We start from the raw sequence: 16,133 nt of genomic DNA, 5'->3' as shown, positions 1-16,133 counted from the left end.
GGAGGTGTGGTTGAGGAGGAGGAATACAGAAACATTAGCTTAATCATATGAGCTGCTCTAATAATAAAGCCAGTGTCTCCTTTATGACAGAGAGCCCTGGAAAACCAAATAGAAAATGACTTTCCTTTAAAGAGACAGACTTCCTGAGTCATTGTCTCTGAATTCTCTCTCCACCGCTCCTCACTCAGACTGCTGTCGGTTTCATTTCTACTGTATCTAAAGGGGTAAGAGTCATCATCAAGATGATGGTTTCAGGTGAGCCCACTATCACTGAACACTGTAGTAACCTGTTGTAGTTATCGACTGCTGCATCATAAACTACCCTAAGGCTTAGTTGGTTAAAACAGCAACAAGTTATTTTGTTCACAATTCTGTGGGTTAGGAATTCAGGTGGGAATGAGCTGGCTGGTCCTTCTGCTGCTGGTGATGTCAGCTGGGATCATTTATTAGGCTGCGCCCAGCATCAAGTTTGGCTTCGTGCACATCGCTAGTGCCTTTGTGCTCTTCCAAATGGCCTCTTTCTCCAGAGGCTTGGTTCCCTTACAGTATGGTGATTTGAGAGTTTAATCTTGGAAGTTGCACAGCAGTGGCATGTCTACCATATTCTATTGGTCAAAACAGGTTATGGAGCTTGCCTTTATCAAGGGGAGGGGACTCTATCTTGGGAGGAGTGGCAAAGAATTTGTGACTGTCTTTAATCTATCACATAACCAAATACAGGTACTCTCCCCCTTCTGCTGTGCTTCATATATCTTCTGTGCTTAATAAAAGAGGTACTTAAGGAACCTTAAATATATGAGCACCTAGAATATGTAGCTCCATTGTTGATAAATGCCCTCATCTCAGTCAACCACTCACTTTAGGAAGTTCTCTGCCTCCAACTCTGTCCCTGAACAGGGACTACTGTTTGGAACTAGTCTGTATTGCCACAGAAGTTGCTCCCCAAATCCCAGATTTCCATCATCATGGATCGCTACCTCACAACCAAATCATCTCCTGCCCCATTTTTTCTGCTTCTTCTGCAAACTTGAGGTCCTGGGAAATCTTTCTAAATGTTATATTTATTTATTATAAATCCAAAGAAGGAGAAAATCTAGCTACTGCTGACTTTGATTTTTGACACTGAAATTAAATTTCTCATACAGAACTGTTGGATCTTCTTAGTCATAAATTGGTTGAGCTGAGCGGCAATCCACTGTAAGATGGAAATGGTACATCTGGAACTGAGCCTAAGCAAGGCTAGAGGGCATGAACAAACTGCATGGGAAGGTAGGTGGCTCAGAACCCCCTATCACCCACCATGTGTGCACTTGTACCCCTCTGTCAGCTTACCTTTATAGCCACACGAGGGATCCCATAAGACCAGTTGATGGAAGAGGAAAAACCTTAACTTGGTTTACATTTGTGTTGGTTCAGTATGTGGATAAAAGCTGAAAACGAAGCTACTGTATCACAACCACATTCAGAGTTGGCCCTGAAAGAAAGTGGAAAGGGAGAAGCTTGTTGATGCGTGGAGCTACAGGGAGTGCCCCTGCTATCCACCTTGTGTGGAAATACAAGTAGCCCAAGATCAGAGTATTTATGTACTCATGGGCCATGGTCAAAGAGTTGATGTACTGTTTAGAGGCCTAGAAGGACACGGACTGGGAGATTTGGTACAAAAAGTCCTGGGGTAGAGGCAAGTAGACAAACCAGTGGGAGTGATCAAGTGTGAAGAGTTTTGCATGATATGTTCATGTCCACCATAAATCATCCACCACAGAACAGGAATTGAACATCCAAGTAGACAAAGTGCCCAACCAAACCAAAGTTGCCATCAGCCAGACTTCATCATTAGCTCTCCCCAGAACTGGCATCATAAATTATTGAATGGACTCATGAATGGAGTGACCATGGTGCAGACAAAGAAGTTCCACATGGACCTAACTGCATGGACTCCTACTTAAAAAAAACTGAAATAGCTATTGCCCCCTCTGAATGTCCCACTTGCCAGCAGCAGAGACCAATGCTGCACCCCTGATATGGCCCTTCTCCTCCAGGAGACCAGCTGATTACTTGGTGGCTATTTGTTCTCACAGCAATGGGCACCTATTCTGAGTGTGGTTCTGCCTTTCACGCCTGTACCAACCTTATGCAGCACCATTATCCAATGGTATCATTTTTTTGACTCAGAGTCATTGATGTTGTGTTTTCTGCACAATATTGTCCTCTATGCCATCTAGAGATTTGGTGATACAGCATTTCTTAAAATGAATCCATAAAAAACCTAAAAGCCTTTTGATGTTGGGTGCTTTTTAAGTTAAATTTTCAATTAGGTAGAGCCAGCCTGCTGTGGTGAAAGCTGTGATGTGCCACCCAGATTCTCCTTCAGCCAAGAAGTTCTTATTCCCCCAGCTGCTGAGAATGTTGCTGGCAGATGGCTTTTACTTATCAGTTCTCTTTGTGGATTGCTTATTTGAAGAGGGCCACCTTGCCCAAGGTGTTTCTCCTGAAAGTTGGCCAACACAGGGATATAAAGGTCTGGCCCCTTGCCCCAACTTGGAACTGCTGTAAAGGGTCAGCCAGCTTCAGATCTCCCCATGGGTTGGGCTGAGGCCTTCATTGTGACTATGTCACAGCTCAATTTCTTTCTCTGCCCAATCTGCTTCTTCCATAGATTTTGATCCCAAGGGCATTCCCTAATAAAACTTCTGCATGTTTCTCTCCATATCAGTGTCTACTTACTGGGGAACCCAGCCGGCAACCTTTACTTTTGGGTCCAGTTTTGGGAGTGTTTTATTGACTGCTTCTCTCATCCCTCCATACAATCATTTTATTCCTAAGGGTAATAGTGCTTCCCTATTACGTTGGGATTTTCTTCCAAGTTGCTGATACCCATTTATTCTGCAAGTTTTGAAACTGGTATTTTTGATCTTCACACATAAATAGACAATCGCAACTATGTCATGACTACCAACTGGCCAACTGGGAGCAACTATAAGGGGCCATTGATTGTAACTCACATTCCCATCCCAGAGATATTAAAATATGAAGAAAGTTTGCTTCTTTCAAAGTTGCCTTTCCCATTCCTCTGGGTTTCTTTTGAGTTTAAGAGGCTCAGATGACCTTATGGTTTGGAGGATGTGTGAGACAAGGCCGGCCTCTACGGCATACTCTTATCCCACTTGGTCTTTGGTGGTAACCTCCTTTCTTGGTGGCCAAAGGACATACCTAGTCTGTTTTCTTTGCCAGACCTGTGCCCAGGGGTCCCAGGAGTCTTGATCCTCATCTCAGCTCTGGCAGATCTGCTGAGGTTTGTCTGTGACTTTGGAACCTAAGCCTTTGGCCCTCTAATGCAGGTCCCTGCACCCCTTGCCCTGGTGAACTCTCCTACCAGCCCTCTCATCAGAGACCCACTGGGGTCCTCTCTTTGTTTAGGCCAGCCTTGCCACCATTTTCTACTCCATGGTGGTCACATACAGAACACTTGGAGAGGGTCCCTTCTTTTAGGGCCTCAGGGAAGAAACAGGGCATTCTTCAGATCCTCAAACCCAAATCCTCCCTTCCTTCTTCCAGGGCTTCAACATTGGGAGGGGCAGGACCACAGTCTCCACTCAGAAACACTCACCCATATCTAACTTTCTTATCCCCTCTCCAATTGTTCTCCTTATGCACTTATCCCTTTGAGGGTAGAAAATTAGGCTTCTATTATTTCCTGTGCCTTCTTAAGTCTAAGGTTGACAGTACCAATCTCTATAGGTAGCTAGTCTTCCAAAATTGGTTTTTAAACCCTGGTTGCTAGAATTCTGAGAAAACTTTCTTCCTTTCTTTTCTTCTCTCCTCCCCCTGCTCTTCCTCCTCATCTTCCTCCTTCTCCTTCTTCTAAAATTTCAACAAAGCTTGGCCCTTACAATAAAAAAAGCAGGCCCTTACAATAAAAAAAGCACTTTGTTTTCTGTGAGTTAAAAACTCCATTCAGTGATTCAGTTGACTGACTTGAATGAGGTTGTATCGAAATATTTTCCCAACTACAGATCTATGTCACACTTTGTTCCCTGCAGAGAGTCTATCCTCTGTTTGAAGCCCATGGAACATTTGTGAAGCGTGATCAGTGATCAGGCCACAAGAAAAAAATTTAACATATTCCAGGGAGAAGAAATCATTCAGGCCACAATCTTGGACTACAAGGCAGAGAAACTAAATGTTAATGCCAAAACTTAAAAAAGAAAAAAAAAAAACTCCACATACTCCTACATAACTTTTGGATCAAAGAGAAATCAAAAGTGCAATTAAAGATTATTTAGAAAACAATGATAACAAGAACATTACATACGCGAGAAGGCCAAGGCTGTGCACATAGACCCACTAGGAGGTTTAACAGCTTTTATAATTAAACAAGAAAAAAGAATAAAAATAAACCGTTCAACCAGAAGTTAAAAGAAAGCCAAGAAAATATGACTAAGAAAAGTAAGATGGAATCAATAAAGATTAAAACAGAAATTAGTGGTTAGAAAAGAGAAAATCATTAAGTTTGTTAGGTACAGTTGACTCCTGAATATGGGAGTTGGGGCACCAACCCCCACACAGTGAAAATCCACATACAACTTAAACCACCCGAACAGTAGTCTACTGTTGATCAGAAGACTTTCCGATAGCATAGTCGATGAACACGTCTTTTGTGTGTTATATTTTTTTATAGACTGTATTCTTATGATAAAGTGAGCTAGAACAAAGACGCTCATAAGGAAGAGAAAATGCATTTACGGTACTATACTGTAAAAAATCTGCGTAGGAGTGGACTCGCGCAGTTCAAACCCATGTGGTTCAAGGGTCAGTTGTTAATCAAAGACGTGTTTCTTTAAAACACAAGAAGAAAAGAGAAACTTTTTGCGAAGTTAATCAAGAAAAAGAAGAGGGAAAAACAAACACCATAGAATGAGGAGAAAAACATAACCACAGATAAAGGAGAGATTTACAGATTTTATTATCTAGATTATTATGTTGAACTCTGTACTAAAAGTTGTGAATTGTGGGTAAAATGAATGATTTTCTAATAAAAGACAAATGATCAAAATTTATTCAGGATTAAGAAAATATAACATATACATGACTATAACAGAAAAATCTTGGACATTGTTGGTGGAAGAATAAATTGGTACAGCCCTTTGGAAGGGTAACTTAGTAGTATCTACTAAATTTAGAAATGCATCTAATCTGTGACTCAGCAATATCCCTTATAGCTGTGTCCTAAAAAATATTCTCATATAGGCACAAGAATGTCTACAAGAATGTTTACTGTAGTGGGTTTTTTCTTTTCTTTTCTTCTTTTTTTTTTTTGGTATTACAGAAAAAGAGAAACAACCTAAATATTTATCAGTAAGGGAATGACTAAAATCACAGTGTTACTTCCATACTAAAGAGTACGAAGCAGCTACTAAAAAAGAATGTGTTACTCTATATGTACTGAAACAGAAAAATCTTTGACACATTAGGTAAAAATACACAACAAAACAAAACTTGTGGGCTCAATTATAGTATAGAATGATCCCATTAATATTTAAAAATAGAACTATGTATTTATGTATCTATACATGTGTTTGTAAGTTAATATAAAGAAGCTCTTTCTAGAGAAGATGACTCAAGAGAAGAGAATGGGGTCAATGGAGATAGTAATGGGGGCCAAAGAATATAACTTTTATCTTTTCTTTTTCTATTTTAAAATTTAAAATTTTTCATTTTTTTTTTAAGGGAGAGGGGCAGAGAGGGACTCTTAAGCAGGCTCCATACCCAGCACATAGTCTGATGTGGGGCTTGATCTCACGACACTGAGATCATGACCTGAGCTGAAATCAAAAGTTGGGCACTTAACTGACAGCCACCCAGGCACCTCAACTTTTGTTTTCTGTATTGCTCTGTATTGTTTAACATTTTTATAAGGAAAATACGATCAAATATTGCTTGAGTAACTAAAGTAATAAAAGAATCATATACAAATAATTTATAATAATTAATCTCATTAATAGCCAAAAAAGAAAAACTACCTTCTACTTGTTCCTTTAATAAATAGTAAATAGGGAATATTTTTGGCAAATAGGAGCTGATTGTCATCATCCTACTTAACAATGAAAGGCTAAAGCATTACTTAACAAAGTCAAGGATAAGACTTGGGAGGCCAATAACATGATTATTATTTAACATTTTCAAAATTGTAGTCAATCCAATTCAATAGGAAATAAAAGAACCCAGGAATCTTAGTTAAAAAGAGAGAGAAAAAAGAGAATGTCAGTGTTGCTAAGAAGGAATGTGAAAGTATTATTATATATAGGTGTGATAATATACATGGCAAATCCAAGAGGCTCAAGAATATAAAATAATTTTTTAAAAGATTTTATTTATGTATTTATGTATTTATTTATTTATTGAGCATGGAGTGGGAGGGGCAGAGGGAGAGAGGAAAGAATCTCAGGCTGACTCCCTGCGGAGCAAGGAGCCCATTGTGGAGCTCCCTTTCAGGACCTTGAGATCATGACCTGAGCCGAAATCAAGAGTCAGATGCTCTACCGACTGAACCACCCAGGTGCCCCAAGAATATAAAATAATTTTTATTGTCCAAGTGCTTCCTGCCTGCCAGGCTCTCTGTCAAGTGGTATTTTATAATATATATAAATTAATATATAATTATTATATATATAAATTAATTAATATATAATAATATAATATATAAATAATATATAATATATCGCATTTAATCCTTACAAGAACACTCTGAGACACATTTACTGTTGTTTCCATTTTATGGATAAAGAAATGAAGTTCCAGAAGGTAAAGTAGTTGGTGAGTGGTGGAGCAGAGATTCCAACCTGAACAAGCTGATTCTGGAGCCTGCTTGAGATTCTAAGTATTGATTCTGGAGCCCTGCTGCACACTGTTGAAAAGCTAAAGATATTTTCCAATAAGAACTCTGCTTATATAATAAGTATATAAAAAGCAATAGCTTTTATATGTAAAATCAGTTGGTTTTTACATATAGTATCAATAACCAATTTGGAAATATCAGGGAAAAACCCATTCTATCTACCATGGCAACTAGAATTACATATTACCAAGTAGCACACTTTTTAGAAAGCCCCAACGGCACTGGGTGTTATACGAAAACAATGAATCGTGGATCACTACATCAAAAATTAATGAGGTATTGTATGGTGACTAATATAACATAATAAAATTAAATTAAATTAAAAAAAAAGGCCCAAAACTAGGAAAACTTCTAAACTTTATTGAGAGACAAAGAGAAGACTTGAATAAACAGAGACATGCTCATTTATAGCTTTGAAGTCAATATTGAAGAGATGCTGATTATTCCCAAACCAATCCCCTAAATATGTCATTTCAGATTATTAACAATTTAACATTAATGTAAAACAGATTATTAACATTTTTGTCAGAATTTGACCAAATTATTCTTTTAAAAAATATTTAATTTCAAAAGCTCTTTGTATTAAAAAATCAGAAGTCTGTCATATAAAATGTCTCCTTCAGAAGTAAAGACTCTTTATAGTTGGAACATACACAAACCTGCACGTGTATAGATACAGATGGGACCCTTCTCTTTTAGCATAACACCGTCAAAGTGGTGTGTGGAACAGTTTCATAATGGGCCATGAGAGCACATTATTAAATTTTTTTTTTTAAGATTTTTTTATTTATTTGAGAGAGAGAAAGAGAGATAGAGAGAGCATGAGAGGGGGAGGGACAGAGGGAGAAGCAGACCCCCTGCTGAGCAGGGAGCCCCGATGCGGGACTCGATCCCGGGACTTCAGGACCATGACCTGAGCCGAAGGCAGCCGCTTAACCAACTGAGCCACCCAGGCGCCCCGCACATTATTAAATTTGCAGGAGTTTTGTGAGCTGGTTGATAAGCACAGCCATTATTAAAAATAAAGTATATAAACCTATAATTAAATTATTTTAAAAACAAAAATAATGCATATTTAAATATACTCACCACTTCCTAATTATTTTACTACATGTTGCTATTAAGCATGTTCTTGAGGTCATTTGCATTTCTTGCAGCTGGATGATGGACATGTTATATAATGGTCTGCTGCTGTGCATTCTTCCCAACTCTGCGATCAGGGACAGCGTGTCGGTAGCTTGAAACTGACCACGGTGAGAATATTTAACCGTGGAAGTCGGCAAATACTACAAATCAGGGTCTTGTCTTCTTTTCAGATGCCTGGTTGTTAAACATTTAACTGCATACCACTGGATTAAAATTATGCTAGGCAGGAGTATTACGTATTTCATCTGTAGGCCCAGTGAGGGCTTTTTGTTTTATATATGTGTGTATATATGAACTTTTTTAATAATAAGAAAAAAAACAAAGTACAGCTGCACAACCAGAAGGAGAAAAAAATGGGGGTGAGAAATACAGCTTGTCTTACAATCAATACAAGGTGAGGTAAAAAGGGTTTCCCTGGGGCAAAGTACTTAAAAGAGTTATCAAACATAAACCTGTTATGAATCTTTCTTTTATAAATAGACAATGTTTTAAATCTGCTGACCTCTTCCATGACGAAAGTGGTGTCAGTAAAATGTACTTACAAGATATTTGGAAAAAATAAATACACTTGTCTTGTGGAGGCAAAGGTTATGTTGTAACAAAGTGTGAGAGAGTAATAGCTTTTCAAAATAAACTCATGCTTTGGAGAGCATGGGTTTACACTGAAAATGGATAGTGGAAATTTTTCCAGAGTTATGTGACTTTTGAGGCTGAAAATTATGTAAGTGGGATGCCTATAAAAGCTCATTTATCTACTTACTTAAAAAACTTGGAAACAGGATATTCTAGTGTTATATACACAAATCTTTTAAAATAAACTAATTTGTTAACAGTTTGAAAAGGTAAAATTGCCCAATTATTTTGCAAGAACAACTGATTGACTTCAGGAAAAATGGAAACTGTCAGCTAAATTTCAACAAATACATTTGCATAATTGGTGGAGGAAACAGGAAGATGACTATCACTATTCATTAGGCATGATCCAGAAAGCACTTCTTGCATTTGATATCTATGCATGTTGGTGAAGCTCCTTTTCAGTTATTTCAAAACCAAGTACTGGAATAATCTGAATTTGGAATGAAAACTTTGAATGGCCACATTACAGAGTGTTAAACTGAGATTATAAAAAAAAAATCAAGCAAGTTTTACCTTTGCCAAAACACATTTTTCTTAGAGAGAGCAAAAATAGCCTCTATCCTAATAATTAAAATGAAAAAAAAAATTTTTTTTTAAGTAGGCTCCACACCCAACTTGGAGCCCAAAGCAGGGCTTGAACTCATGACCCTGAGATCAAAACCTGAGCAGAGGTCAAGAGTTGGATGTTAACTGACTGAGCCACCCAGGTGTCCCTAAAATGAAAATGTTCTTTTTTTTTTTTTGATTTTTTTGATTTTTTTTATTCTTATGTTAATCCCCATACATTACATCATTAGTTTTAGATGAAGTGTTCCATGATTCATTGTTTGTGCATAATACCCAGTGCTCCATGCAGAATGTGCCCTCCTCAATACCCACCACCAGGCTAACCCATCCTCCCACCCCTCTCCCCTCTAGAACCCTGTTAGTTTTTCAGAGTCCATCGTCTCTCATGGTTCGTCTAAAAAAATGAAAATGTTCTTAAAAGGACTCTGAGAAACAAACTGAAGGTTCTAGAGGGGAGGGGGGGTGGGAGGATGGGTTAGCCTGGTGATGGGTATTAAAGAGGGCACATAACGCATGGAGCACTGGGTGTTATATGCAAACAATGAATCATGGAACACTACATCAAAAACTAATGATGTAATGTATGGTGACTAACATAATAAATTAAAATTTTAAAAAAGGTAGTTTATTAGATATTTATAGTTTCCTTTATTTATTTATTTAGAGAGCGAGCATGAGCGGGCAGGGAGGAGGGGCAGAGGGAGAGAGAGAATCTTAAGCATGCCCCACGCCCAGCACGGAGCCAAGGAAGGGCTTGAGCTCACCCTGAGATCATGACCTGAGCTGAAATCAAGAGTCAGATGCTTAACTGATAAGCCACCCGGGTGTCCCTATATTTTCCTTTTAAAATTCCAAAGAGTAGTGCTCAGACCAGTAGCATCATCCCCTGGGTCTCTCTGGCCTGCTCTCCATTAAAAATATGAGTTAAATGGAGGAGTCACCTACATGCAGGAGTTTGGGCATAAGTAAGATCCAGGGGTAACAAAGCTGTTTTTGTCTTAGGTAGGTGTGTGTGTGTGGGGGGGGGGGGTGGAGTGGTCTGCTCTTCCTGTTGCAGTTTTTATTTTATTTATTTACTTTTTAAAAAGATTTTTATTTATTTATTTGACAGAGAGAGACACAGCGAGAGAGGGAACACAAGCAGGGGGAGTGGGAGAGGGAGAAGCAGGCTTCCCGCCGAGCAGAGAGCCCTACGCAGAGCTCGATCCCAGGACCCTGGGACCATGATCTGAGCCGAAGGCAGACGCTTAACGACTGAGCCAATCAGGCGCCCCCATGTTGCAGTTTTTAAAGACTAGAATAATTCTTGACATGTTGAATTAAGTTTATGTTAAAACAGACCTTCCGGGAGTAAACGGGGCCCTTACTTGTAAATCCCACCTGCACTTTTATAATAACACCAAATTGCAAACGTGTATAATACTACTAGCTAATACAGAATGTACTATGTGTCAGGCATTATCCTAAATTTTCCCCTTGAATTAATTCATTTAATCCTCCCCACAATCTTACAGGTTAGGGCTTTCCTATTCCTCAGTTTGCAGATGAGGCTGCTGAAGTACAGAGAGGTTATTTGTTCAAGATCACACCGTGAATAAGTAGCAAGGTCAGGATTTGAACCCGGTCAGTTTGGCTCTATACCTCGTGCTCTTAATCACTACACTACACTGCTTGGGTATAAAATGTTTAAACAAATACCCGCATGTTGGGGATGCGCACTCATATTTTTTTTTTTTTAAGATTTTATTTATTTGACAGAGAGACATAGCGAGAGAGGGAACACAGCAGGGGGAGTGCGAGAGGGAGAAGCACCCTTCCCACTGAGTAGGGAGCCCAATGCGGGGCTCGATCCCAGAACCCTGAGATCATGACCTGAGCCAAAGGCAGACGCTTAACGACTGAGCCACCCAGGCGCCCCCTCACTCAAATATTTTTATCGATGGAGAAAATGATCAAAAAAAGTTCGGAGACCACTAGCCTAGGGGTTTTGAGCTCAAATGCTGGCATGACATAAAAAGCTTTTCCTGCTTTGGCCCCAGTCAATCCCTCTGACCCACCTCTTGTCCTTGTCCCTTGCAACTGGTGGTCTGAATTCCACCATCTTGAACTAGATCCTGGTAGCTTCCTGAATTCCTAATGCCTCCTCTCATTTCCTGCTCCTATTTGGCCTTGGGAACTCAGCTCCAGCACTGCCTTCCCTTCCTTAGCTATCTACTCTTTCCCCCAGGAGGCCAGCCCAGGTCTCTTTGGTACACTCCCAGCATTTTCTGCATACTTCCCCATGAAACTTGCCCCAGTATTTTGTAATCATCTTTTCACTTGTTTGTCTACCACCTATGAAGGAAACGCCCTAGCTTGTTTATTTTTGTATGCCCAGCACCTAGTGCAGAGCCTGGCACATAGTAGGTGCTGTTTGCACAACTGATTGATGAGCGAGAAAGCCACCACTGCCCTAGGAGCTGCTCTCTGACCTGTTATTTGTGTAACGGCCACCAGAGGGGGGCAGATGAACAGGGTCCAGAGAACAGCGCCCATCTAGAAGAATTCAGGCTGAGAATTTAAAGAATGATTCTGGGGTTGGAAGGAGAGTTCAGCGGTCACACAGACATGCCTCTGTTTTCGGCAAGAGTAAACAAACCCTTCCAGATAAACACAGTGATAAAGTTTGTGTTTTAGGTTAATGTTTTGGAAACTAGACAGTCTTTAAACCAGAAAACTTGGATTCTGGTTCCAGTTCTAACATTTATTGAGCTTGTTGGGTCTCAGACAAGACCCCTGGATTTTGGAGCCTTGATTTCTGAGTCTGGAAAATGGGAAACATACTCATTTTGCCTGCCTCCCAGGGCAGTTCAGAGATCCATAGATAATAAGGCACATGAACACCCTCAAAATGACAAGGCAGCATGTAGGGTATAATTGGAATCCAGGGGCTAAATAAACATAAGTCCAACTACCCTTTTTCAAAACTGGTTTTTTGAAATGTGGGTTGAAAGCCAAGGTATCCTCCTGGGGCAATCAGCGTGGACTTGTCTAGAGAGCCTAGACACGTTAAGATTTCAAGCTGTGGGTAGTTTAGCCCATCTCATTAACTTGGCTCCCACCTGCCTATCTCGGCCAGATAGCCAGGGGCCATCTAGCCCATCTGCATCTAGCACCCTTTATCCCTGGATAATTCACATATCTCACCACACCTGTACATCTTTTTAAAAATCTTGCAAATGTGCATAGATGTTGTTGCAATAAATAAAACACAAATTCATATAAAAACTTTTCTGAGTTTCTAGTCACATTAATCACAAAGTATTTTTTTAAATCAACAAATATTTTTAAACACATTTAGGATAGAGTTGCACCGTGAGTATACTGAATCTATGCAAATTTGATGAGATGGGCTTAGCAAACAAACTCACCAAGAGCAAAACAAAAATTAAACCCATAACCACTTAATAACGCTGGCGATCTGGCTGCTGTTCCTCTTGATGAGGGGCTGCCCGGGCTGAGCATGAGTGCTAGATGTGACTACTTCCCCTCAGTGGGTCTCTGATCTTAACAAATGCCTATCAAAATAAGTGTATCTCTGTGTTTGTGTGTAATTTAAAGGATCTTAAAGGAGCATTTTTATATGGCAATAGTTTCACCCTCTTTTTTTTTTTTTAAAGATTTTATTTGCTGGAGAGAGACACAGCGAGAGAGGGAACACAAGCAGGGGGAGTGGGAGAGGGAGAAGCAGAGTCCCCGCTGAGCAGGAGCCCGATGCGGAGCCCGATGCAAAGCCCAATGCAGAGCCCAATGTGGAGCTCACTCCCTGGACCCCAGGATCATAACCTGAGCCGAAGGCAGCCGCTTAATGACTGAGCCACCCAGGCGCTCCTTCACCCTCTATTTTATCTTTAGAGCCCAACTCACCATGGAAGATGTGTCATGTGGAGGTCTGTCTGAAATTTTTTGGCACAAAATGGGTAGCCTCTATGGAAACCACTGATCGAGCCCAGAAAAATCTAAGACCCCCAGTGGCTCCCTAGAGATTGGGGTTGGAACTCAGGCCTCTCACTTGAGGACCAATGTTCTTTCCACCCACGACTGTGCATGTCACTATCAGCCGCATTCTGAAGGACACCGTGAACCCTGGCCATGGGGAGTCTGGGGGCTCCTAAACTGTGCATTTATTCAGGGACACCCTCCCAATATAGGCAGGGCGCCCCCATTCACCTTTTACCCACACATCTTTGTTTTTCAGGGTTCCACCTTCCTGTGTGAATAGTACCCTCTGGAATTGTATAGCATGGCAAACCTTCCTGCTCGTGACCTACATTCTCTTTCTTGTGTTGCCCTTCTATTGGAGTCAGGATGTGAGCTGGAGAGATTCTCAAGCCAGTTTTAAGCCTCAGTCTGGGCAATCAGAGGCATGTGGGAAAAATCTCAGAGGCTGAGCAGCCTTCAGAAGGCCACTAGGATCTGATTTCTTTCCTCCTTTCCTTCCTCGGAAATGTTAAGGCCAGATGCATCCTACGACCCAGCAGTATCTTACCCTCTGACCCGGCTTTTGAGCTTCCTTTTCCTCTGGGGCGAAGCCATGCTTCCTTGACCCTTCTGGCCCCTATTCCTTGAAGAGCAGGGGACACGCACGGGGGAGGGACACTAGTCCCCTGACTTGGCGCACAGTTGACAGCATCTGGCAGGCCTAGGAGTAGGAGCAGGCAGGCCTGTGCGGGCACAGGGACCTCTTGCTCCCTCACCCACTCACCTTCTAAACTAAGCTCTGCTCACAGCGCTACTTGGAGCTGCTTTCCTTCTCTCCAGCGGGCGAAAAGACCTCTTCAGTGAGGGGGGATATTCAGTACTGAGCTTCTAGAACAACAGATTCTCCAGATTCAAAGAAGGCTATGGAATTTGGGATTATCAGGGCTACAAGGGTCACTGACCTTCTGGAAGGCCTGAGGAAGATGATATCAAAGATGGTGGAAGGTTCCTCTGGTTCCCATGTCTGGGTGGCCAGAACTTCTTCTGCAGGCAGAATTTAGTTAGAGCCCCAGGAGGACTTGCCAGTGCTGAGAGCTGGTAGACACCAGACTAGGCTCTGAAAGAAGACAGTGGAATGCACTTTGAGGTCTTTAAAAATAGGATGACTTTTCTTCCCTCTGGAATGGTCTGGAATGACAGCCTGTGAAAAAACTGAAAACATGACAACCGCAAAACTCTTTATTTACACCAAACCCTTGATTTTAAGCTGTTTTAGATTTGTTACAAATCACCACATTCTTCAGTTGCCCAAACAATATTAAACACATATTGAAGATGCTTTGCAACAAGCAGGGACACTAGAGTTCCAATGTGGAGGAAGGAAATTAATATTTGGCAGGGAATCTCTGAGAGTTAACTTGTATGGAAAATCACAACCACCACAGAAATGGAGGTTCAAAATCTACCTCTCAAGGACTGACAGGATTTTTGCCATTAAGTAACCTCCCACCTCCATTAAATATATAATAGAGTTTGTAATCTCTGCACGCTTTGCCCACTCTCCTTCTTCACTTCCTGATCTCCTTCCTCATCCAGTTCCCAAAGCTTCCAGAAGACTCTCCTGATGGGTCCATAATCCCCTATTGCTGCATTTGCTGGGAAACATGGAGGCAGGAGAGTGGGATGAGAGAGGCAACCTGGAGAGGCAGCAAGGGGAACCTTGACCCCGAGACTCCCTTCACTGCCCTCCTCCTTCTCCCAGTAACACCCAGAGATCCTTGTCCTCTATACTAAAGCAAGGACATGGATCTCCGAAGGACAAGTGTACTTGTCCTTAGGGAAAATGGGATGTATTTGAGACTGGTTCTCTCCCAGAAAATTGGGAATCCTAATCACAGATCACATACTAAGCCATAACTCAAAAATCAAGTACATGCCAGTTTACTTCTCTAGACCTTTTTTGTGTGGCAAAGATTTCACGTACAGGTGTGTGTGTAGATGAGGCCATGCCGGTCAAGGCTTAGACACACCAAAAAGTGGGAGAGCCATTTAAAGAGGTTCGACAATGCTTGGCACATAGCATCCCCATCCCCCAAAGATATTAAAAGGTTCTCTGACACCCCTCTCACCCCCCACCCCCGGAAACACAGGAACGTAGTGCAGTGGACAAGTAGACATTGTCTCATGTTCGGCATACATTTCACTTCAGCATTTCTTGAGTTATATTTATTCTGTTTGAAAAACACAATATCATTTTTTTCAGGTGTCAGATATTTTCGAGAGCATTCAAAAGTTTTTGGCCTTAGATGCTCTGCCTATAAGATCCAGTGGCTAAAACGCCCCAGACATTGAATGCTTGCTTAGAAGACCAGACTCAGAAAAATCGGCACACAGGTTTAGCATATCATCTGCAAACCCAAACGTATTTATAAGTGTTACCTTAAAATGTATGTTTGTGGGGGTGGGAGGGCAGATGGTGAGCTGTTGAGGGAAGGAAGATCCTCAAAAGTTTCCAGTGAGCAGAAATTACTTGACTCATCTTGACTGTCCTTGAGTGTGAATGGAAAGTATCCAATATTGTTAATTGCAAGGGAGCAAAATGGCCTTATCTTCACTTTTATTTGGGGAATAGTTTCTGTTATATTTTTAGGGAACTTAAATATTCATCAATGCAAATGGGTTCTATGACTCTGGCTACTTTGCTGTCAGCATGATGGGTCCCTCACTCCAAAGTCTTCTACCATGGCGGGTGTCAGGGCCCTTGCCTTGTTGTGCGAGGCTCTTTTAATTTGTGAGGAATGAAGGAAAGGCTCACCTGAACAAACATTCTTTGAGCACCAACCATGTCAGATGGTATGCCAGGTTCTGGGGACTCTAGTGGCAAATAAGACAGATCAGGTTCCTGCCTGCATGGAGCTTCCACTCAAGG

The sequence above is a fragment of the Mirounga leonina genome, unplaced genomic scaffold (assembly GCF_011800145.1).
Source record: "Mirounga leonina isolate KUSES-001 unplaced genomic scaffold, KU_Mleo_1.0 Mir_115, whole genome shotgun sequence".
In the NCBI taxonomy this organism is placed as follows: domain Eukaryota; kingdom Metazoa; phylum Chordata; class Mammalia; order Carnivora; family Phocidae; genus Mirounga; species Mirounga leonina.
This window is presented reverse-complemented; position numbering follows the sequence as displayed.